The 25,233-nt window shown below is 43.4% G+C and overlaps 1 protein-coding gene across 1 annotated transcript in view; it reads right to left on the bottom strand.

Annotated features, from left to right (window-relative positions):
* ctnnd2a (catenin (cadherin-associated protein), delta 2a) overlaps positions 1-24,950 on the bottom strand; it is a 215,704-nt gene extending 190,754 nt beyond the window's left edge. The window contains exons 1-2 of the mRNA XM_061666667.1: positions 24,885-24,950; positions 23,381-23,547 (exon numbers count right to left, since the gene is read on the bottom strand). The gene's annotated coding sequence lies outside the window, so the exon portion shown is untranslated. The remainder of the gene's footprint in view (positions 1-23,380; positions 23,548-24,884) is intronic.
* Between the last annotated feature and the right edge of the window lie 283 nt (positions 24,951-25,233).

Genomic DNA, 25,233 nt, shown 5'->3' with positions numbered 1-25,233 from the left:
AATTACGGTACTCAAGGGCCCACGGTGTTACCAAAGGCAGCACAAGTAATATCAATATAAAAGCTAAATAAACTATAGTATATACGGTATAAAAAGTATTAATTGAATGTGCAAATAGCAAAGATCACGTGACGTGTGAAACATAGTCAATGTCAGAGAATCAAGGCAAATAAGACATATAAATTAGATGACAAAACCCCAGTGCTGCTAAAGTGGCGAGTGCAACCCTGAGTCTGGTGTGAGTGTGTGTGTGTGTGTGTGTGTGTGTGCATGTTTGTGGTGCATCAGAGTTCAGAGTTCAGGTAGGCAGAGGACAGAAGAGGTAGAGGGGGCAGAGGGTTTCTGACAGCCTGATGAATAAAATGTCTTTGAGTCGGCTAGGCCTGGCACGCAGGCTCCGCAGTCTCCTCCCTGATGGCAGCAGAGTGAAGAGACTGTGTAATGGATGGTGGCATCCCCTGCTGTGCGGAGGGTTTTGCAGGTGAGGCGGGTGCTGTAAATGTCCTGCGGGAACGGAAGAGCAGTTCCGATGATCTTCTCAGCTGCCCTCACTATGAGATGGAGAGTCATACGGCAGGATGCGGTGCAGGCTCCATACCATACAGTGATGCAGTTGGTCAAGATGCTCTCTATGGTCCCTCTGTAGAATGAGCACATGATGGGGGTCGGGTCTCTGGCTCTTCTCAGCTTGTGCAGGAAGTAGAGGCGCTAGTGAGCTTCTTGGCCAGTGATGAGGTGTTGCTGGTCCAAGAGAGGTCCTTGGTGATGTGCACTCCCAGGAACTTGGTGCTGCGTCCCCGTTGCTGATGAGACCCTCCAAAGTGTCGTCTGGATACTTGATGAAGAGGTTGGAGCTGTATGTCGGTGTGCAGTCATAGGTCAGTATGGCGAAGAGGAGGGGGCTCAACACACAACCTTGAGGGCCCCCCGTGTTCAGAGTGATGGTGCTAGATGTTTTGCTGCCGACTCATACTCCCTGTGGTCTCCCTGTCAGAAAGTCCAGCAGCCAGGTGCATATTGAAGTGTTGAGCCCCAGCTGGTCCAGTTTGTAGATGAGTTGGTGAGGGAGGGATGATGGCATTGAATGCTGAGCTGAAGTCTATGTACAGCAGACTAACATATGAATCCTTAGAGTCCAGGTGTGTGACGGCAGAGTGGAAGGCGGTGGAGACTGCGTCATGGGTTGACCGGTTGGACTGATATGCAAACTGGAAGGGGTCCAAGTAGGGGGGGAGGGAGGACTTGATGGACTCAGGACTCATCAGGATGGGAGTGAGCGCTACCAGATGGTAGTCATTGAGGCAGGAGGGAGATGACTCCTGGTGTCACTGCTGTCACTGAAGCGGTTGACGATCTTCCTGCAGTACTCCCTCTTGACCTCCCTAATGCCACGGGACAGATTGGCCCTGGCTGTCCTCAGGCCCTCCTCATTCCCAGATCTAAAAGCCGTGTTGCGGACCTTCAGTAGTCTGTAGACCTCCCCTGACAGCAATGGCTTCTGATTAGCACGGAGAGTGATGGACTTAGTGGTGGTGACATCATCCATGGACTTGCTGATGTAGGCAGTAACGGTCTCTGTGTACTTCTGAAGGTCTGTGATGGAATTGTAGGTGGCAGCCTGTTTGAACATGGTCCAGTCTGTGGTGGCGAAACAATCTTGAAGTGCCTCAAGGGACCCTTCTGACCACACTCAAACCTGTTTCGTAACTGGTTGGGAGACTTTAACCAGTGGTCTGTAAACTAGGATTAGCATAACATTGGGATGGTCTGAAGCGCCGAGGTGGGGGAGGGGATGGGCCTTGGAGGCCCCTCTCAGGAGGTTAAAGACTTTGCCCAGAGTGTTATTTCCCCGTGTTGGACAGTCAATGTTTGAGTCGGTTTTTGGAAACACAGCCTTGGGGTCACCATTGTTGAAGTCCCCAGCTAGGATGAGGAAAGCATCTGGGTGGGCCATCTTCTGTTCATTGATATGATGGTATAGCTCATTTAGAGCCTTACTCCTGTTATTGCTGGAGTTTGGAGGACAGCCACAAGCACTATGGCAGTGAATTCCCTCGGTAAATAAAACAGCCGGCACTTCAGAGCCATAAACTCCAGTAGTGGTGAGCAGTGTTGACTGTCCAGGAGAGCGTCCCGGCACCAGGTAGCATTGATGTAAACACACAGTCCCCCACCGCGAGTCTTACCTCCCGCGAGAGTTCTGTCCGCTCGGTAGCATGCTAGCCGGTCGTGCTGAATGGCGCCGTCTGTAACGCTGCTGTTAAGCCATGTTTTCCACAAACACAAAAACACAGCACTCTCCCAGTCATACGGGTAGAGTGGAGTAGTCCAATGTAATCCAGCTTGTTGTCCAGAGAGCGTACGTTGGCTAACACAATAGAGGTGTGTGGTTTAGCCGCTAGCCTAGCTCGGATACCTCCACGCTTGCCCCGTTTCTGCTTCCACCTTCGCCGTTCGTGGGGCCTCCACCCTGGGCCCAATGCAGGAGTGGGGGTCGCAGCTGTTGTAGGCTTTTCAACAAGGAACATTTTCACATCTCGTCTCGGTGTTTTGAACTCCCTAAATCAAATTGTGACTCAGTTAATTAATGACTGTTCAGGGTTTTGAGCACATTACCTGTTTGGTGCAGACTTCAATTTCCGCAGTGGCTTACACAATAATCGTTGCTAACATATGGCTAATAGCACTAATGTTGTCAGAGTGAAGCCAGGTTCAAAATGAGGCAACGATCATTTTAATTTTCACGCCCAATTTTGCCAGCCAATCATTCCTGGTGCCAAACACTCTTTTGCTTTTCTAAAATGATCCCCTGACGAATGGCGCATACAAACGTCTCCCGTGATTGATGGCTCTAATTTACCTCCATGTAATGTCTCATATTAAACTCTGAATAATGCATAATTTAGTTCGCACTCCACAGAGATGAAGTGGGTGCACAATTGTATGCATGTGTAGGCAAGCACATAAGATGCATGCTCTTCCAAAAGCTATAAATAGATTTCTTTTTTTAAGCCAAACTTACAGGAACAGCTAAAGCTGCGACAGTATGTTGGTGTTCCCTATTATAATATCACACCTACTTTTTCTAATAGCAATCCACGCACAACAATTGACAACCATGAACTCTATCACGATAGGGACACAATTATTCAGTCAGTGTATCAATTATATTGATGTTATTATTTGTACTGTCTTTTGTAGCACTGCGCGCCCTTGATTAATGTAATTTCAATCCTCTGTATGTGTTACGCATATTGAAGAATTGCCAATAAAAGTACCTTGTGTCTGGGTATACCCTGGGCTGGTCACCAGCCAATCATAGGGCACATGCTTGTGAACACACAACCATTCACACTCATATTCACACCTATAGAGATTTTGTATTCTCATTAACCTACCATGCAAGTGCAAGTAGAAGCTACTTGTCCATTCGAGTAGCTTCAATCCCTTCACTGCCCTAAGCCGTCACATTAATGATAGCTGTACTCGCAGTTGGCCCTGCAGTAGAGGTGGGCGGGGGGGGGTGGGCAGTGACTAATTTGCATGGGACAGGACCACCCGCTAAAAACTTGCTGAGTTAGGTGAGGCTTTAAAAAAAAAAAAAAGAAAAAAGGACGGAAGGTGTATTGTACTTTTATTTTGATGAAAGCATGAATTTGGGGATTCCAGAGCATTTTGTGTTAGCAAGATACCGCAGACTCAAAACATAATGTGGTAACGGAAATAAAAGCTCACAACTACCTGCGCCGATCTTGAAAATGCATGTCGGGTCTTACGTTCCCTCTGGAGGTGCGATAAGCCTGAGTAAAGCCCAGAAGTAACTGGAGGATGAGACTGGAGGTGGACGTGGCTCACGTCTCCAGCGGCCTTATTCTCTCATTGAGGAGGCGGCTCACACACGGCTGTGATCTTACGCCTGAGGCCTGCTGCTCTTCTACGGCCTCAAAGGCAGGCAACTTTCACCCGTTCAATCAATACCTGCAGCTAATGCAGTCCTATGATATGCTCAACTTTATTACTCCGAAGTCCACCATTTATCAGAAGTCATCCAGTGCAAAATAGTAATATTCAACCGCTTTCAGTACTGTGAAAATGCATATATTGTCTGTCATAGCCTGAAGTGCTGACAGAATGTGCAACACATCGCATTCGCAGCGCACACTGTGCTGGAGTCTGTGAAGTAGGTTGACCTAGATTGGGGTGTGCATTCAGCGACAAGCTAGAGAAAGCATCAGCATAAAAAGTCAGAAATATATCCCCCCACAGTCAAAAAGAGGTAAAAATAATTCTAAACTTTCTTGTCCCTGTCACACAGCCCATTGCTAACATACCTCCCTGTCGAATTTCCCCCATAATGTCACTTATTTTGACACTAGAATGGAAGGAGGGACTTGAGTAAAAGAGGCGACAGGTATAAAGTGAGGAAATGTCTAGACAAACCAGAGCAGTGTCATCTGATGCCAAAAGTACATTTTTATGCAGCCAACATACTTCAAACTTTTTTGCCCTTGTGGGACAAACTATACAATCTGAAAACGCTTCATCAGATTACCATAACATACGGTGTGAGAATGTATGTCGTATGGTAACAATAGATCCCTGGCATACACCTAAATCATGTAATTCATGCATGTAATGATAAGGGATATCCACTAATCCATGTATAGAAAGTAAGTCCATGTATGAGGGAAGAAGACTGCAGTTTTGTAGATTTGTACAAATGCATTTTTAATTTGAAAAATGTTAGTCAAAATTTTCATTTGAAAACAGTATCATAATAAATATCATTATACATTGTTGTATAATGTATTCCGAACACCATCACTCACTGAGGGGTCGCTTTCTTTCTTATCATCTCGATGGACCCTACTCGCGTTGTGTTGGTCCCCACAAAAAATTACTCCTTTGTATAAATGAAAGGGGAATCCCGATTATAAAAAAAATGCCAAATTGTGTTGTCTTGACGCTATAATAAGGAGTTAGTTAATTAAGAGGTTTCTAATGAATTTTGTTCACTACTTGCTGCTGTCCATGGTGCTAAAATACTTTTACTACTGTGTCCCTGAATCCTGTAAACAGTGAATTTAAAAGTAAGTGTGTGTGTGTGTGTGTGGGTGTGGGTGTGTGTGAGTGTGAGTGTGTAATATATATATATATATATATATATATATATATATATATATATATATATATATAGTATAAAACCCAACCCAACTGGCAAAACAATTCTTGGGTCTGCAGGAAATTAAATTAACATGTATTCTAAGTGATTCTTCAATAGTGTTTGCAGATAATTTTGGAACAAGTAGACAGTAGTTACTAAAAGAATATGGTTTACTTTTTTGTTTGTTTTTTGTTTTACACAAAAACATGAGGTTGAGCCATAACTTGATCCCCAACAAAATTACATGGACCCAGCTGACATTTAGTCAAAGTTCATGTTTAATTTCTCGGGGAGTGTATAATGGTTTAAAAGTAAAAGATAATGCTTATGATTCATGCAACGCATGTAGAAAAGTGAATATGACAACAAAAATAGCTTCTTCCTGAGCAGCGATTGAGGGTGCCTTGGGCCGGGCTCACGTAAGCTGTAAATGCAGCAAGTGAGTGCAGGAGGGGAGAGAGAGACACTGTTGATTGACTTCCTTCACCTTTACGGGGATCCTTAGGCCACATTTTCAAGTCGTCCATGGCGTCCCCAGCAGATGTGACAGCATTCAACAAGGATACTACCTGGGCATCTCTAAAGTATCTAACCAGCAAAAACGTCTATTGTCATTTATTATTGATTTGTCATTTTCCTATTAGCAAAACTAACAAGACAAGAGCACAAACAGATCCAACCTGCCCTCTTCAACTCATTTCTGCCTCTGCCCGGTTCCTTACAGCAATTCTTGTTCCTGTTCGAATTTCACCCTCCAATCTAGAATGTGATGTCACTCGCCGCCTCCTCTAAATAAATAGGGCAGCTACTTGGAGAGGGGGCGATCAGAACTGACAGGTCAGTCTTCTAAACAAGCTGCATTAAAGAATAAACTGGATTGAACACGCTGGAAGGAAAAAGAGGGGGATGAAAATGAAAGGAACGCGGAGAGGACTTTACTTACTGCTACAGTTTTCATCATTTACAGTATGAATATGTAACTGCTTGCACACTGTGTCACACTTTACACACTTTACATAACAGTTGTTTTAAAAGCCAGAAAGGTTGGAAACAACATCTATGCAATGCCCTATTGGTTTGAATTACAAGTAATAAATATATCACAGTACCTTTCCTGTTGTGGGCTCTGCCACAGTAATAACCATTGCACATGCAATTGCCTTGAGACATCTTCCAACTTTTAGGATATATTCAAATATAAAAACTCTACTCCTGGCTATAGTGCTCCTGTTTTTGTGGGAAATCTATCAAGGCAGTTTGTCAGTTTCAAAGCTGTGAGGAACTTGGGAGGGACGGGGGTGGAATCCGCTGTTGGAGGCTTTGTAGGGGATACGGCTGTATGAGCACCTATTCGCACATTTCATCCCTTGCAGCATTTGACATTTAATACACGCATGATGTACACCTGGCGTGACAGCACTCACAAACACACACTCATGCAGCAATCACGAGCTGTTAATGCAATTAAATACAAAGGCAACCTGAACTGGAGGATATGAGACTGCCAGAGGCACCATTTAAAATGATCGTGGCTCACAATTTATTTGTCACACCGGAGTACTGGCCAGTGAACACATAATGTTGATATATTTATTTCAACAGTTACAGTTAACAAGGGTTGAACCATTGAACAGGTCATTACTATTTCCTAATTTGGAAACAAAGACGAAATAGCCCGTAGGTGTAAGTGTGGTTGTTGATTGACTAAAGACCAGACATTCAGGTTGTATTGCATTTTGTTATTAGAATTAAAGGTGAAACAATTAATCCATTAATCAACAACTAACCAAATATTAAATTCATTTATTTTAATAAATACTTAATCGTTAAGAGACGTTAACCTTTTCAAAATCCTCGGAATTTCAGCCTCTCAATAATAAATATTCTCATATTTCTGTAGTCCTTCGTGAAAGCAGACGGATTATCTTTTGTGTTCAATCAAAACAAGACATTTGCAAACATCTGATTTTACTTTGGAAAACAAAGTATCAACATTTTTGCCTATTTTCTGACATGTTGAAGCAAACCAGTAACTGAATAATAATTCAGGTTTGTGCATTTTCAATTGTCAATTCAAATTAATGTCATTTTCAATAGATGGCTGGAAATTTAGTTTTTTATCTGATTCATGGATGAATTGAAAAAAAATTATCGACAGATTTATCAATTATTAAAATAATCGTTAGTTGCAGCCCCAATTAGAATAGATTATATGTTACGTTTTAAAGACTGCTGTATAAAAGTTTCGTTTCATATAGGATATGAATGTATTGGGGAAGAATCGGATTTGTTTGTATACGGAATATTTCATCAGAATGTATTACATAATCAAAATACCTGTAGCAATTCCTTAATTAGCAACTCACATGTTTTCACTTCCTTGTGTCATTGCCAGCTAAAACAAATGCATTTTAACTCTAAATTTGGCCAAAGGTTGAAACAAAAATACTCCAATTACAAAGACAAAATGCTCAGTTTTTCACGTTTCTTTATTACAGAGATGTAGTAATGCAACAATATGTTTAACATTAAGGTTGCAGTTTGCAGCGGTGTTGAACTGCGAGAGACGATTTCTAATATTTGGTCATCCACGTGTAAGGTAGCTAAATAAAGCAAGTAGAATGTTTGCTATCTAAAAATGCAGCAACAGTAATTGATGTGACGTGATACCGATGGAGGAGTGCAGCACAGTGGATGTAGATGTTATTTCTACGCTCCTTCAGCTGCTCAGAGCACAAAATCTTCCTGCGGCTTGTGTTTGATCGCACCAAGGTACCTTACGTCTGTCAGAGGAGGGAACACAAGTGGTCCCACCGGTACCCAACCTCATCCTTCCCAACATGACGTCAGCCTCTCGCTCACTCACTCGTTCGTGTGTTCCTCCCTGCGTCTGTGCATTGGTTCGCTTTGTTTCTTTTTGCAAGCCTTTAAAGTTCAACCATCTCTTTCATGCAAACTGTTCTAATGAGCGTGTTTGCATTGAGAGGCATGTCTTTGTGTGTGCACGTGTCAATGACCGGATGCCACTGGGCTGCCATTTCTGTTCTAATGCTCTCGCCCTTATCAGCCACTGAACACATCCCTCCGGAGGAGTCGGTGGCCGACTGTGTGTCTGGGTGTTTGTGCGCGTCTTGTTTTTGTATCGTAATTGCAACTGTTTGTTTGGCAATGTCTGAATAAGCGTGTAACATCATGTGCAACTATGTATGTGTCTGTCAGAAGCACCGTGAAACAGACGGAGAGAGGGAGAGGGAGGGAGAAAGACATGATAAAGTCTCTCGCTCTCCTGTCTGTCAGTCTGTCGCTGGGTCCAAAGCCCCTGGGTGTCAGTGGCATCTTCCACTGTGTTAATCTCTGTGTAATAACTGAATCACAAGCAAAACAATAGAGCTCTGTGTCCATTGTCACAAGCCAAAAGGCCTTAGGGCAGATGGTTTGACGGGCTAACTGTTGAAAGACAAAATGTGTTTATGTGCACACAAACACATGCCACAAAAGTGAAAGTCAGACACACAAGGAAACGTCTGATGGGAATAGTAGGAGAGAGGTTAGTCAGATGCTCCTGACTCATTCTAAATCAACAAGATCCCATTTAAATACAGACACAGACAGTACAGACAGTACGATTAAACTTGATGGGCTCTATTTTCGTGACTAGCACAAATCCTCCTCTGCAAGGAGGCGGGCTAGACGCAGTTTGGTTAATTTTGTGGACCAGCATACTGCCCCAGCGCATTTAAAAGCGGGACGTCTGCACTGGTGTGGGCGTCATCACAGCCAACTTCAATCCTGCCCAATCGAAGCGACTTCTCTCAATGCCTTTAAGAAAGGTGCAAAAGTCTCCCATGAAGACATCTCTACGCTATATGCAGAAGCGGGCACAGCAATCCGCGTGTGACAGACGCATTGAACGTTAGCAGGTACCCTTATTAAATGAGCTGGTGAAAACCACTGGTGACCGAAAATCAAGATTTGCTAGTTTTTACGCTGAAGTGCAGCTGTGCTGTCTACGAAAATAGAGCCCATTGCGTAATGGCTTTGAGCTGCAAGTAAAACTGATCATGAAAAAAAATCATCATTGGCTAATAATATTACTATTGTGCGTGATCTGTAATATTCATTTATCCAATATAAAGTTCATTATATGTTCATTATAGCACTGCTCAAACGACTTTTGCACAGTACTGTATCACCAATTCAGCCACTGCTATTCCATCCTCAAGCACTCATTGTGGATTTTTCCTCTCTGTCTATCGCTGTTCCTCAGGGGGGTGATGATGTTCTTAGTCTAGGCTATTACCACAAGAGGCATATGGGACCTTGGTGAGTTGTAACGCTTCCTGGCTTGACGCTGACCCCAAGCAATGTGTGTGGAGGGTGTTTCTGATAGATAGAGACGCAGACAGACAGATGAAAACAGAAAGATGGATCACAACACAATGCGCAACATCCTCAGTTAATTAGTCATGTTGTACTGAGACGGAAATGTAAAGATTGGTTTAAAATTAATACATAAAACGACCACCGAGGTAAACAAACCCATGTGGCCATGGCGATAAAGTCAATTAGACTTGCGTAGAGCCATGTACCGCACATGTTAAGGCTTGCAGGTGGTTTCACTCAAACTCCCATAACAAGATTTCTCCAACTCCGGATAGATCTCACACCGTGGATGCCAGCTTCAAGCCGATTTTCCCAGCTAATTCCACTGCTGCTGCCCACTGCCGAGCCTCAGAAAGCGCGAAGGGCCTCCGCGCTCCGACAGAATTCGAAAGCGCCTTCTCTGTAATTCTGATCATCATTGACACAGCTTTGTGTTTCTGAGGGACATATTTCCTCACCTCTTTTCTCACCCTACTGACATTGCTGGCTTTTTACAGAGGTCAAAGAATGCTAATTCAGCAAGTATGGCAACACACAGAGTCAAGGTGAACCCAGGCAAAGGGCTAATAAGCAAAAGGTTAATCACATTACAGCCGTCACAACAATATTTTCACTCACTGTTATTTATTCAGGCAGGCAGCACAGTTAAATTGTGTTAGAAAATCTGCGACACAGTCCAGTTTGAATCTCTGTTTAGACTTTGCACATTCCCCCGTGCTTGGATGGGTTTTCTCCTGGTACAGGTGTGAATGAAAGTAGTTGTTTGGCTATACACTCCAATTGGCCTGCTACCAATCAAGGGTGTATCCCACCTAGGGGGTGTAGGGCACCTCTGGCCCAACGTCAGGTAGCATATGCTACAGTTAGCCATTTCCCTAAAGAGGACAAGGGGGATAGAAAAGGGTTGGGATTCATTCATTGTTCTGTTTCAGATCGATATTCAGAAACGTTCTCAGTTCAAACATTACAATTGCTACCTTGAAGTACAAGGCAGATCTCATCAGATGGTGCAAAGTGTGCATTATTTGTGTCTGATAAAAAAAATTCTTATTGATATCCACCTTACGAAACACATCCTTTCATAGTAGTATATTAAAACTCCCAGTGTCGTTAACTCGACATGAAAAATCCACAACCGACTGACACTACATTACATTTCAATTACATCTAAAATGGACTCTCATTTGTGAGTGACAAAATATTTCATGTATGTCCTTATACTGGCTTGGACTGTAATTGGCTAGACTCACATAAGACTTATTATTAGTAGCTTGTTTTGTTGTCCAATTTGCACACAGCTTGGTAATAAAATCCACACAGTAGCACGCTCCAAACTATGGCAGCACAGTAGATTAAAGGCGCCTTATTAACTTTGTGTTTGCAGGCTAACACTGGCGCCCTGGCATTTAATAACACCACTATTGATTGGGCTTTTACCAACAGAACCGCCTCAGAAAATTAAGCATGACGGGGGTCACGGGTCACAGCTATGTGTGCACACTTCTGTCATCCTCCCACCACTCATGTATGGCAGGTTACTGCTATTAAATTAGCATTTCAAATGTCCCTTTGGAGAGGTCACTGGGCTGTAAAGCTAGATCAGCTGCGTCTCCTGGAGGCCAAAGTTAATTAGATCTCACTCATCACACCTTCGGCCCACTACATTTATAGAATTGTTTTCATAGTGAGCAACTTTAGACGTGGAAGTTTCACACTGGTCATTCTCCACTCTCATTGCTCATAATCAATACCTGCTGGCGTATTATAACATTGAACTTGTGATCTTTGTGTTGTCATGGCAACTAGAGTGACCTGGCAAGTAGTTACCATGGATTCTAAACTACTACTACTGGGCTTAGATGAAAAAAAATGTACTCTTATTGGGAACCTTCTGACCCTCACTTTAACGTCTAACAAAGACAAGACACCAAGGGTGGGAGTACCTTTTCCCGAGTGACTACTGCCTTCACACCAGGATATAGCCATTGGTTGGTCATGTGTGTTACACAGTTGTAGGGCTAGCTGGTGCTGTCTGGCCTCTTGTGGTCTTTGCTAATGTGCCATAACTGATGAAAAGTCAATTTATTTTTTGTATAACTATAGTTACTGATGGTGTAGTGGTACATTTGCCTCAGTTCCCTGGAGGCCAGTTTCAGGTTCAGTTTCCATTGACAGTGTGAAGGGCTGTCTGTCTCTATGTGACCTGTGACTGACTGGCGACCAGTGTAGTCTGCCTTTAACCCAAAGTCAACTGGGATAGGCTCTAGCTCCCAGTGACCCTGAACAGGACAAGCAATATGGAAAATATACGGATGGATAACTACAAACACGAATAGGCTGTTGACAATTAGCCGGGAGAGTGCGGTCTTTGCCTGGTATTAGTAGTACTTTGATTGCAGCTGTGTTCATATGGTTACTAATTTGACCTTTATCTTTTATCTCCTTGACTGTTGTTAAAAATAGAGGCGCTAGTATTGACCAGAAATGTTAAAGACATTCGACCGAAATTCCATCCGGGCCAGGCGCTCTTCCTGACTGCATATTTGTTTAATGCACTATGTAATTCTGTGATGGTTAACGGGGCGTCAAGACTGTCCTTAGTGTCTGTGTTTAATTGAGGAATGTTTAGATCATTAAGAAAAGTTTCAATTTCTTCTTGTCTCTCCCTCTTCTATTTATTTATCTCCAAAGACCTTTCCTTTTCATGTCAATATGTTTTCAAAGGCCAACAACAAAATAACCCAAAAAAATGAGAATGTCCTTCAATAAAAATCCAGACTTCAAACTATTAACAGTCCGTGCCTAGGAGTCGATAAAGGGCATTAAAAAAAAAAACATTAATTCAATTATGTTATATTCTTTGTTACAGCCACGTTGCTCTGCACAGGGCAAACAGGTCTGTCTTTTACTTTAAAGAACAGACAATCTGCCTCCCACCTGTCTTGGAAGTTGTCCATCTTTCGTTTGGCCATTTTTGGGAAAGGGAAGTGTAAATTTGCTCGAGGAGACTGTTAGCATAGTTGCTAACGACTGCAACAGAAAGGGAAGGGCCGCTCGCCGGTCTAGACTGATGGGCCAACACAGTAGCGGAGCAAAGCATTCTGTGATTTGTTATATTAGTGGCGAATGTGCTATATACTGGCGAGCCAGCTCTAATACACATTTGATATGGTCTTGCGGGCCAAATATAATTACATCGTGGGCCAAATTTGGCCCCCGGGCCTGAGTTTGACATATATATATATATATATATATATATATATATATATATATATATATAAAACACTTGTAGAAGCAACAGGTGGATCCACAAGTTTTGACACAGGAATTGTTCTGCCTGTCACTTTTGATACAAGATACATTATTTGTAGTAAATAAATACATTTCTAACATGAAGAATGTTCTAAACATGGGTCCAGCTGAAGTAACCTACATTCAAAGTGTGGTTTACTTTGTGTTCTCTTCAATATCAATGCCACTCTTAAATATTGATCTGACATGATACAACAAAGTGATGACATCGGAAAATACATCAGGAGAAAAATTAATCACTTGTGATGCAAATTTGCATTGCAGAAAACCAATAAAATCCAATGCAGTCTCAAATAATCACAGTGAATATACATGCATTCTATTCCCTGGGTGCCACATGGACGTGTGCAACTAGAAAGTAAATAAGCTCAACCGTGTCGTCTTGTATCCGCACGGTCCAGTGAGACAGAGGGAAGCACAGAGAGACAGATATTGTGCATGTCTGTATATTTGTTTCATTTCTTTTTCCCTTTGAGAATGCCTGTCTGCCACTCTAAAGCCTGCAAATCGTGAGCCTAATTGGCCTGAACAACAGTGTGGGGTATCGCTTGCCTTGCGTCGAAGACTGTGGTCTTTTGTTAAGGCATTTTGGGGGGGGGGGGGGGGGGCTTGCATACATCTGAATGCCTTGTGACTATAGCAGACTAGAGTTCATTAGCAGAGCCAAATCATGCACAATCAGCCATAGCCCAAAGAAATATAAATGACAGCACAAATTCAATACCAGGTGGCATTTGAAAAGTCACCATCATTTTTCCAAATTGTGTCAAGCTTTTTGTTTGTGTGAGCGACCAAATCGCCAACTCATTTCTGATTCTCCGTTGCTTAGTGTTGGCTTAATCATGCATCCAGTCGCATCTTTTTGTTTGGCGTGTGCATGAAATACACAATAGACCACACACTGTATCGCAAACCAGCTAGACTCCATCTATAATTGATAAGCATTACAATAGTGGTGGCTTGTGGGTGCAAAAAAAAAAAAATGCTTTAAAATATGATACTACACGGAGAAATGTTACTCACTCCATTTGTAATAAGCAGTAGACAAAAGAGCTGAGGCATTAGCACGTACATAAGCCCTTTAAAATCCATGAGCTGCGCAACATGTAAGTTAAATCATATGCATATATCAACGGCGATTGTTGTTAACATTATAAATGATACATCCAGACAGAGATGAGTGAAATCAATGTTCACTTTGGAGATATCACATGCAATGAAGAGGCCACAACAAACAAACAAACAAACAACTGTCTCGGTGCTCGCCAATCAGGAGAACAGTAGAGCGGGTTATCGTTTCATAAATATAGTGGACACAAAACCTCTTTTTCCGGACTCGATGAATTTTCCTCATTGTGGTAACACCCGGTGTGCCGCTCACGACGCAGCGAGCCGCTGGCGGAACGGCTTTGGCTCGGTAGATGCAAACAACTGGGACATTTTAGGGAAAGTGAACTATTTGTTATGTTTGCTAGCCCTCGTGTGCTACGGAGCTAAACAACTCACTCTGGCTCGCTCAATTGTTGCGACATCATTTAAAACAGAGTTTCACCGGCGCAATGTCCGTGCCCAGACCCAGTACCAAACGGACCCACACCATAGCCAAAAAAGAAAAGTTATGATTCTGTTTGAAGCGGTGCAACATATTTCAAGCTTTACGAAAGTGATGAACTGTACCGACCAATCACGTGCGAGTTCTGCCACCCTTTCAGCCAATCAAATCTGCATCGCAGGCGGTAATTACTGAAATCCCTGATTGGGTACAGACCAGACCGAGACAAGGAGAGTTCCGTTCCGTGTAAGTTCCGTTAAAGACAGAGAAAGATCAGAAAATGACCGAAAAAGGAAGAGAAAATTTGGAACAGATGGTGCTTACAATGGAACAGGCAGAGTCATTTTTGTTTGTACTTCTCAGTAGGAAGTTCCCACTCAGCGCTCTTATTAAAAGTGCTTATAAAATGTGAAACGCCATTGTGAACCAAAACAAAGGTTTCAAACATACACAAACAGAACCTCTAAAATGGGAAAAAGTTGTTGGGAAAATATATTGTTCTCAGAAAAATTGCTATCGTGGCAGGCCTAAACACACAATATATTGAGTGATAGCAAGAGCAATGGGTGACACCAAAATATTGTACAAACAGCATAAAAGATTAAAGAGTAACAACTGTAATAAAAAGCGGAGGATTACCGTAACTGTATTCCGTGTCGATAAATTGCAGGGACTCAATGTTCCAGGGCTGGGACTCGTTGTTTAATGACATGTGCATCCTGGGACAGTCTCGCGTGTAAAATGATCAATACATTTCAAGAAAGAATAACAAAAAATAACTTCTTCAAATATTTTCACTGAGACGCTTACATTCTCATGCATCCACTGCAACTTTATGAACAACTTTATGACCTAAGCTTTGCTCCTGCCACATTTGTAATATATAATTTAGCACCCACCAACAGCACCACAGCAAAACATGTATACTACTGCTGCTTGCATCAATAGTCAATGCCTTCATAACTCATTTCAGCACAAAGGTCCAGACCACAAGAGAAACACTTGTATTGTGAAATCAATCAAGGTGTACAATTCTTAAATCCTATCCCTTTTTAAAAAATATATCAACATTTTGGTGTGACGGTATGTAAAATTGTAAACATCAGCATCGAGCGTAGGCAGCTTACAGTGACAGCATCTTTACACACGATGGAGAATGAAGCCTGTTAGCTCAGAGAAAATGAAATCAAATGGTGCAGACAACAGGAGCCAAGACTGGCTGGAGCTGTGGACCATCGTCAACACACATCAGTAAATAAATAACCTCATAAAACACTTGGCAGTGAAACCTTATTGTTCTGCTCTTCTCTCAGACATGCAGACAACACTCTGGGATAAATCATTTTGTTCCACAAGTGGTAGTGGTCAATGTAGTATTTTCTTCCAACATTGTGAAAATTTTGCATGAAATCATTCTGATGATTCTTATTCTGATTCTGACTATGGCGACAGGAGAAACACTGGCATCCAAAGAGAGTTATCCTCTCATCCCATTAAAAAAAAATCATTTCTAAAAAAGAACTTACTGACACTCTCCCCATATTTGATCAAGAGAATTTCATTAATCATCCATCCCCAAGGGGAGCATGGAGGAAGAGTGGTCAGCACGTTTGCTTCGCAGTCCTACGATTTAGGGTTTGAATCTTGCCGTCAAAAACTTCCATGTTAGGTATGTAGGCCTTTTTTACACTCAGCAGAGTGCAATGGGCCAGCGAGCAACCCATTCATTGTGTACAGTGCTGTCTCGGCGCAATGAAGGAACGCCACGCCGCGTCGTGTGGCAGTGCGCAAAGCGGGCGGTGCGTCCAATAGGAGAGGTGGTGGAGAAGTGATTTCACACAGCAAGAGATTTTGGAAGAGTTGGACACTTAAAGGCGTGTAGAAAACCTGTTGGGTAGCTTAGCGACCAGCGCCAAATACGGACACCCTTTACCAGCCCACTGTGAACGCCACGTAAACCAAGTGCAGTGTGAAAAGGGCCATAGGTTGTCCATAAGTGTGAACGTGAGTGTGAATGGTTGTTTATCTACACATGCACACAGCCATTTTCTACAGCGCTTTTCCCCATTTGGGTCACGGGTGAGGTGGAACCTACACCGGCTGACTTTGGGCGAGAGGCGTGGTAGACCCTGGACTTGTCACCCGCAAATTGCAGGGCACATACAGTATAGACAAACAACAATTCACCCTCACATTCACACCTACGGACAATTGAAAGCAAGGGTACACAAATACAAATCTACAGGGCCGCAAATATTTTTTTTCAATGAGTAGAAGGTTCCTTGATTGAGGTCAGTTAGGCCACATGCAGTAGCAATGTAATATTGCGTGTGTGTGCGTGTGTGCGTGTGTGCATCCGTGCATGTGTATGTGAGAGACAAAGAACAACCAAATACAGATTGGTAAGTGAACCCAAACATAGGATAAATGACAGGAATCAAATGAGTACACTTGTTGATGATAAAGTATCTATCAAGAAGGCTGTAAAGTTTGCAACATTTACACAGTTAACATCACACTGCCCGTATTATGCTGTTATCCTGAAGGACAAAGTGCATCACTTCCGGGAGTGGAAGCACCTGACTTAGCAACGTTCTGTGTGTTGTGCATCTAAGGCTCCACTTTGATGCTAAATTAACTCTGGCACACCTGCTAAATGAGCCAATTATGAATGCAGCTCAGCCGGTACAGTGAGTGAGGCCCAGATGTGATGTCACGGCTGGGATCCAAACAGTTAGACTGCTCTCACTGCAGTTCTTGAATCTGTGCATGTTTTATATACTGTATTCTACTTTTCATAGCCCCTCGTTTTGCGTGTGACGTTTCTTGCACTTTCTCCCTCACAGGCTCCATCACAAGCTCTCCATTTTCCACCTCCCAGTCTTTCACTTTACACTCCATCTCCCCCATCATTTTCGCCACTTACCCCTTCCTGTGAATTCCCTCTTCTGTCACCTGCATCCTTAACCTAGTGCACCTTCACGCTGTTTTGTCACTTCACATATTCCCCACCTCTCTTTCCACCATCATTTCTTGACTTCTTTCTTTGCCTGCAAGCTGATAGGGAGGACAATAGAGTGGAGGAGGAGGAGGAGGAGGGATGATGGAGGGAGACCCATCTGTGGCTAGCTCATTAGAAGAAGGAGCGAGAGAATCAGAAGCGGAAAACACACTAGAAGGCATCCACACACACTTTGCCGCCCTGCTGGAACCGGTCCAATGCTGACGCATCGCTATCTCCAAATCTCACTGTCATTAATCACTACCATTTACAACACATAACAACATTGTGAATGCTGTGATGCTTTAGAAACCTCCTTCACTGTCAAACTACTCTGCCAGAGTCAATGGAAACTTAAATTGATAGTTTTTGCCCAAAGCTAGATACTTCTTGCACCTTTTCTTTCCATTAGAAATGACAAAAGAGGGCATTGCGTTTGGAATGGGGAGATTAAAAGCACAAGAGCACTCCAGACGTGCGAAAAAGAAAAATCTCGCTTAGCCTTACTTTTGACCAGTGTGTATGTCACACCCGATTGAAAGGATTTAAAACAGCGTCTTCAGTCTTATCCATCTTGAATAGAGACTTTATTCACAAATCCTGTTCCCCACATTATCTGCGGCCTGTGCAATGTCAAAGCGATTTATTTCGTTTTATTTTGAACACCTATGTCTCAGGATAAGGTTGACACATGGTATACACGCTAAAAATGTCTGACAACCCTTTTGGGAATTTAATGGGAGGTCGACAGATGGTGAGGTTACACTTGAGGTGCAAGGGAAGGGCACATCTCCAGTCAGCCAATAGGTGAGCTTCATAAGAACTACAATAGTATTAGGTACAAAGTTACAAAATGAATAAGGCTCGTAACAAGAGGTCTATATAATGCGTTGGGATTGGTATTAAATACTAGAAAAAGCTCTCACTGGTCATGAGCAACTGTTGTTTTACACCGCTGCAAACCTAAACCACAACAATAAACAACAACATTTGTTTTTGATGAAAGAGTATAAAGGTGCCACACTGTAAAAAAAAAAGAATAAAAGTACAAGAATAAAGTGGTAAAAGTACAAAAAGTGTTGTAATGCAAGAACAAATTAAAATATTAGGACAATCTTTCAAAGTTTTTTTTTTTAGAGTTTTTAATAAATTAGGAAACATGAGAATAGTCATAATTGTAATGAGTGTCAATGTCAAAATTCTGTCACTCAAAAGTGAGCATTACATTTTTTTCAAAATTATTAAACGCACACACACTGATGGAAATAAAACTAGTGCGGACCTTATATTTTCTTTAAAATATATTGAATTATAAACAAATAAGAACACAGCAACAGCAAAGAATAACTAGAATCAAGGAAACAAACAGAAAATTAAAAAAAACACACAACTATTGCATCGCACGTGAAACAAAATAATTAAGGTAACCTTCTTCCAATCATTTTGACTGTGTTTCCCATTTTCTGTACCACTTCTCGCGAGGGTCGTGGGCGTGCTGGAGGAAACCGGAGTACCCGGAGAAAACCCACACAGGCAGGGATTTGAACCCCGGTCCTCAGAACTGTGAGGCAGATGTGCTGACCGGTCGGTCACCGTGCCGCCATGTTAAGGATTATATAATATATAATAAACGCTTCATGACAGGGTCTAGACAAATGTAAGTTGGAACCCCCATAGAATAACAACATAGAGTAATATAGTTAATAAAAAATTAAAGCTGTTTTCATATGTGCGTTCTTTGCTCATTTCTTTTCTTTTCTTTCAAAATTGTGCACCTGATGGCCTTTTTCCCGCCATGTTTGAGTGTAATACACATTTCCCTTTAGTTCCCCACCCCCAACCTGCATCTCTGCTGCAGAGCATGACTCCACACGGGGGTGCAAATTCCCCGTGCACACCCACGATTGACATCTCATACCATTACGCAATAGAAAAAAAAAAAATTTTTTTTTAGGGTGCATTGCCACCACCCCCCAGCCATGCCGCCAAGTGCGGGCACACATAATGCACATGCCATAAACCGCTACTGCATATCAGGTGTAACTTAAGTTGTGGCCATGAGCATAAACAAAGTATGCAGTACAAGCACATTAATAAGTAGCTTTATGATACTGGTTATGAAAAAAAACTATCAATGAGCGCGTGATCACGCTTCGATTGCTTCGTGTAGAGGTCAAAATTTCAGTAACGGGCCAACGTTCCTTGTGGGCTGTGAAGAATTCCTCTTGCCACTCATGGACATCTTTAGGACGATACATACATTTAAGATGTTCAACCTAAATCGCGTACGACTATAAAACCATTACGTTTTAAATGCTGGAATCGAAAAGGGGCTGTATTTTCATTGTTTGGAATAGGGCCAATTGCCGTCATCAGCAGTTACAAAGAAAACAGCAATGATTACACATTAGTGATTCAAATGGACACAATTAAGAACAAGATAGATTATTAGTTAAATGTGGTCTCAAAGGACAGCCATGCTGGATGCTATAATGTACTACTGTGAGGGGAAAGAAGAGCGATGCTACAGGCTTAATGGCGTGTAACGTGTATTTAATCTTGTAACACATTGTAAAAGTGTCCATTAGCAACTGTACTTTGTGTTGTTGTGTTTGTTTGTTTGTTTTTTATTATTATTTGAATGTCATTGCGCTTGGCTCGTCGTCGTCCACTCATGACAAGAAGCGGGAATGAGTGATGAGCATATGGAGGCTGTCAACACCTCCCATGAGTCCATCAAAATCTAATCAAAACACCGGGCAAGTTCACAGCCAGTGTCACTCAGCTGCTGCGGTCTACCCTTGACACACGCTTAGATGAAAGAGAAAGCGTTCAATCCGAAATGTCTCACTTTGTCTTTTTTTTGTTTAATCTTTTCTTTTCAACTTCAAAGTCAGTCATTCCGTAAATGCAGCGCATCGCTCGAAGAGCAGTGACTGTTTTGCGAAGAGACTGAAGATACATTTGAAAAAAAATAATAATAATTCACACTCAGATTCGTGCCATTAACGAGTGGGAATCGAACGCGCGCTGCCTGCACGAAACCACTATGCTAAATATTTTACTAAGCATCCCCAATAGTATTGCTGAGGTCGCATGGTGTGTACACTGAAGTCCGGCATTCCAACTATTTTTGCTCCACGTCAACAAGCTTTATGTTTTCGTATAGCATAAATACTGAGAGTCAAGTAGCGTGAGTATTGCATGGGTTAATGCTGTGAGCCATGCATTCGCCTGAATACTACTCTATCACATTCGTGAATGCTGAGTGCTGCCTTCACAATCGTACAGTTGTTCATCTAAAAATGTTTTCATAGTGTACATGTCGGGAGTTGAGCGTTCAACGTTTATAGTTGTTCCTCAGAAACATTAAAAGAGAATACTTGTTCACACGCACACTTGCTTCTAACAAAGCATTAATTGCATATTAGTGCTTAAGCTGGGTTGGGCACAGGCCTCCAAAAAAGTATCACATAAGGTTGGATTTAGACTGCATGGTTCCAAGTTAGACAATTCGGTTATGTTGGAGTAGGATATTCTCCCAATGGAATCGGGCCTCTTCCAAATGTATCGCCAAAGCAAATGCAGCTTAAATGCAGATCGGAACGGCCTACGCCCAACAATGCACGCTTGACATCCTCAAAATACACAAATTGTTGACACACCCGCGTCTCCCCAAACAACGCGAATCAACACACACACACACACACACACACACAAAAACACCAGTTGTAAATCTAAACTACAGCAAGAGCATAGACCATTAAATGGGATGTAAAATGATACATTAGAGGCGTGTCCATCCTTAAATAGGCAATATAATTGACGGTGGCAGCAAGTGGGGTAAATTCGGCCTAATTGATTCCCTCATCTGATAAGTACACGATCTTTGATAACACAGCACTGAGACAAAATCTGTCTAGTTTGTGTTGGAGTCAAGGGGAAGCAGGATGGATCTTTTCTTCGTGAAGTACTGCATACAAGGCAAAAGCATTTTGGTGCTGTGCACTTGAAAAGGGAGGTCAAAGGAGTCTCACTCACTGGCTGCTCAGTGTGCCGTCTGACTTTTCCGATCATTTGCAGGAAAAAGAAAAAATCAAAGCGGAAAAGAGGGAAAGGTCATTTTGGCGCCAGGTCTCGACAGGTTCCTGACAAAGTGGCTGAGCAATGAAACAATCCCCACCCCAACTATTTAGCTTCAGGCGGACTAACTATTGATGCAAACTCCTCCCTGGTCGTCAGCGTCCCTCTTCCGCGGCCAGCTCATCATGGCCGCTCTTCGGACGGTCGTCGGCACTCCATCCTCGTGGACGCCGGCCAGCGGCCGCGCCGCCCGATCAATAGGCACCGGCGGCAAGCTTTGCCCCGCCCCCTGTCTCATCTCCAACACTATAAAGACCGCTGTGTTGTGCCGCCGCTGCGTAGCGATTAAACATCCCGAGATGCTGTGCGAATTAGCCTAATCTGTGTCCGCAACGAAAGGACGAGGCTTCGCATGCTCGCAAGAGACAGAAAAGAAGCTCATCTTTAGGAAATTTCCGAAAGGGAGGTGTATGGGAGGCTGTTGCATGTATGTGACAAAGAGAAATACGGCACAAGAATACACTGATGATGGTAATAAGGGGTGCAACGGTTTGTCACTTAAAGCGGAACCTCTGAAGTCAAATGCCACCCTTTGGAATTCCGCTCATCCATTTTCTATACCGCTCATTAGAGGCGCGGGTGAGCTGGAGCCTCTCCCAGCTGACTGATCGCCAGCCAATCTCAGCTGTTTGGAATATTTCGGGGGAGGAGGGAAATGGGGGGGGGACTTCAAAGTTTGTCCGCAGTCACGAGTGCCATCAGCAAATCTCATAAGACCAAATGATTGAATTCTAGACCCTCTGGCGTGCAAAGTTGTATTGCTACACAACGCTGGTGATGCTGATCATCAGTGGGGGGGGGGGGGGATTGACTGAAGTTATCCCCCCCCCCGCCCGCCGAGACCTCAGCATATATCACGACACTTCATTTCAAACTTCATACGTTTTGCTTTTCTTGGCATTAGTACGCAGGACGGCCAGCACCACATTGCGCCAAAGCAACATTTTTGTGTCAGACATTGCTTAGGCCTGAGCACAAAAACTGCAAATAGGTGAGTTTTTTTTTTTTTTTTGCAAATAATGGAAGATAGGTTGCAAAATATGCACATGATTATATGTGTATATGGCACACACTCCCACCGCTCACAGTTGTCGTATACAATACAGAGTTTGGGTGCATTTGCAGCCACAAAGTCCTGCATCTGAGCTGCATTTAGAGGAAGACACCCCCAAAGCACCAACCCAAATCTTTTTTTGCGCTTCTGTTCTCAGCGCACACCCGACGAGACCGAGTCCAATGCCAAAAATAGTTAGACCTTGGCGTAAATAATCAAAGTTTTTTTCCCCCCCTACTCGCTGCACGATGTTGCCGTCCATCATGCCCCCGTCAAAGTGCTGACGTGCAGTCGGCTGTGCATGTACCCATCATGTCTAATAACGCCAGCCCCTCTCCTCATCCTGCTCTACCTCCAGCTCATCAGCAGGATCTATTGCACGCCCTTGACAAACTGCCAGTGCAATCTCTCTCCTGCAAAATGTCCATTTATCATCACAAGTAAAGCAAAAGGGGTGATAAGGGTCCTATAACTACCCCTGTATCACCTTTTTAACTCATGCTCGTGTAGAGTAAGCAGTAGGTTAAAACACAACTTTAGTTCGTTTTTCCAACATAGTAGCAAGTGTGCTATGGGTTATTTTCTTTCAAAGAAGAGCACTTTTTAATACAATAAGTGATGCATTGGGAGTCACATTGTTGTCTACTGAATGTCTGAGGGCAACGCCGGGATGGTGTTTTTAACAACGAACACTTTGCACGTCCCATTGTGGTGGGCGTTGAAATTCCCCATATTCTCTATTTCAAGGTATAACAGAAAAGGACGACTTACCGAAATGAGATCCTGGCCAACTCTCCGCGTTTCTCCTGCCACCCCCGGCGCGCTTTTCTTCGGGCTCCAATCCGCAGCGTGCTCGCCTCAGTTTAGGATGGAAGCGCGCGTCCTGCTGCTTCCGAGGATGCGGCCAAGGCGGTGTGCATTTGCCGTCCGCGAAAGGACTGAAGGTGGAGCAGGGGGGGGGACGACAACAACAATAAGGCACACACTCGGACGTGCAAGACGGGGAGGGAGAGCGGCGAAGCACTGCGGCGACAGGCAGCACCGGAAAGGATGCAGACAGCCGCGCTCTGTCTCCTCGCTCTGACACTTTACTCAAGCCCTTTCAATCGTGTGTTGTGGCGCGCCCCCTGCAGGGGTAACAACGGTACAACAGGCTGGGTGTTTCCCCCTTCTGTCTGTGCATTGTTCCACACACCGTGCGTGGGAGGCCCGGCCTATCCTCTCGTGTTTTTCCAATCATATATTGGCCCCGCTGATGCATTTAGCTGCAATTTGCATTTGCATTGCATTCAAATCATTTGTGCATCAGCAACGTCCACAAGAATCACCTCCGCCCCCCCGCCCCCCCCCACCCCCTGGAATCACTCATAGAAGTGCAGGTGCAACTCAAAGCATTCGGGAATTGTAGTTGCATTTGAAAAAGTGACTTGTGTATTCCAGAGCAATTTTGCTGTGGGGGCCCGGCTGGGGGCAGGGGTCAGTACATTCTTGCATTGTTCTGGAAAGAGATCACTGCAAAATGGTTTTGCAATTTAAATGCAGCGTATAGGATGAAGTAAAATGACTTTTGGTCGGTCAAGGTGTGGATGATAGACCACCAAATCAACAACTTGTCCGGACCTGTTGGTATATATTTTGCCCAGTTTGATGTTATGCAAGAAATACTCTGAATAACAATATCTGTATTTGGAACTAGGGCGTTATGTTGTTAGCAATTTATAGAATGGAACCAAAACGTTCATTTGGCTCTTTATTTTTTGCAGAAGAGTCTAGATTTTGTTTATTTTATTTTGTTTTTTCTCCAAAGAGTCATACTGAAATAACGACGATCGATTAAGTGGAAGAGCACTTAATTGCTTTGCCTGTCCCTATACTATACTATACTATACTATGTATACTGTAGATCAGGGGTGTCAAACTCATTTTTTGGAGCGTCTTTGAAAATTCAGCCGGCAGCCTGGATGAATATACGGACACTGCCACACCCTATATCAGTTTTCTGTGAAGATGTGTGTGTACCAACAAAGTCATTTCGCACACTCAACAACAACAAGCCGTGGTTCACTGGCAAACTGAAGCAACTTCGCCAAGCTAAGGAGGACGCATATCGAAGCGGGGAAACCATCTGACTCGAGAAATTCACATTGCAAAGAGGAAAACAGGTTAGCGCTAACGACTCCAAATCAGTCTGGCATGCATTCCAATCGCTGACCAATTACAAGCGACGATCCCCCCAAGCTGAGAACAATAGCACACTAGCCAACGACTTGAATACCTTCTACTGTAGATTTGAAAAGGACACTTTCGAGGAAGGATCCCGTTCGTGGACTTGAGCTCAGCGTTCAACACCATCATCCCTGAACTCCTTTCCTCCAAGCTTCTCCAAGTCAGCCATCTGCCAGTGGATTTACAGCTTCCTGACGGGCAGGACACAGCAGGTGAGGCGTGGGGAGGCCGCCCCATCCACACGCAGCATCAACACTGGAGCACCCCAAGGTTGTGTCCTCTCGCCGCTGCTCTTCTCTCTCTACACGAACGACTGCACCTCAGCGCACAGGGCTGTCAAACTCCTGCAATTTGCAGATGACACCACTGTCATCGGCCTCATCAAAGACGGTGACGAG

This window comes from Phycodurus eques, chromosome 21, assembly GCF_024500275.1.
Source record: "Phycodurus eques isolate BA_2022a chromosome 21, UOR_Pequ_1.1, whole genome shotgun sequence".
Classification (NCBI taxonomy): Eukaryota; Metazoa; Chordata; class Actinopteri; order Syngnathiformes; family Syngnathidae; genus Phycodurus; species Phycodurus eques.
Note: the sequence above shows the minus strand (reverse complement) of the source record. Positions and strands in the feature narration are given on the sequence as shown.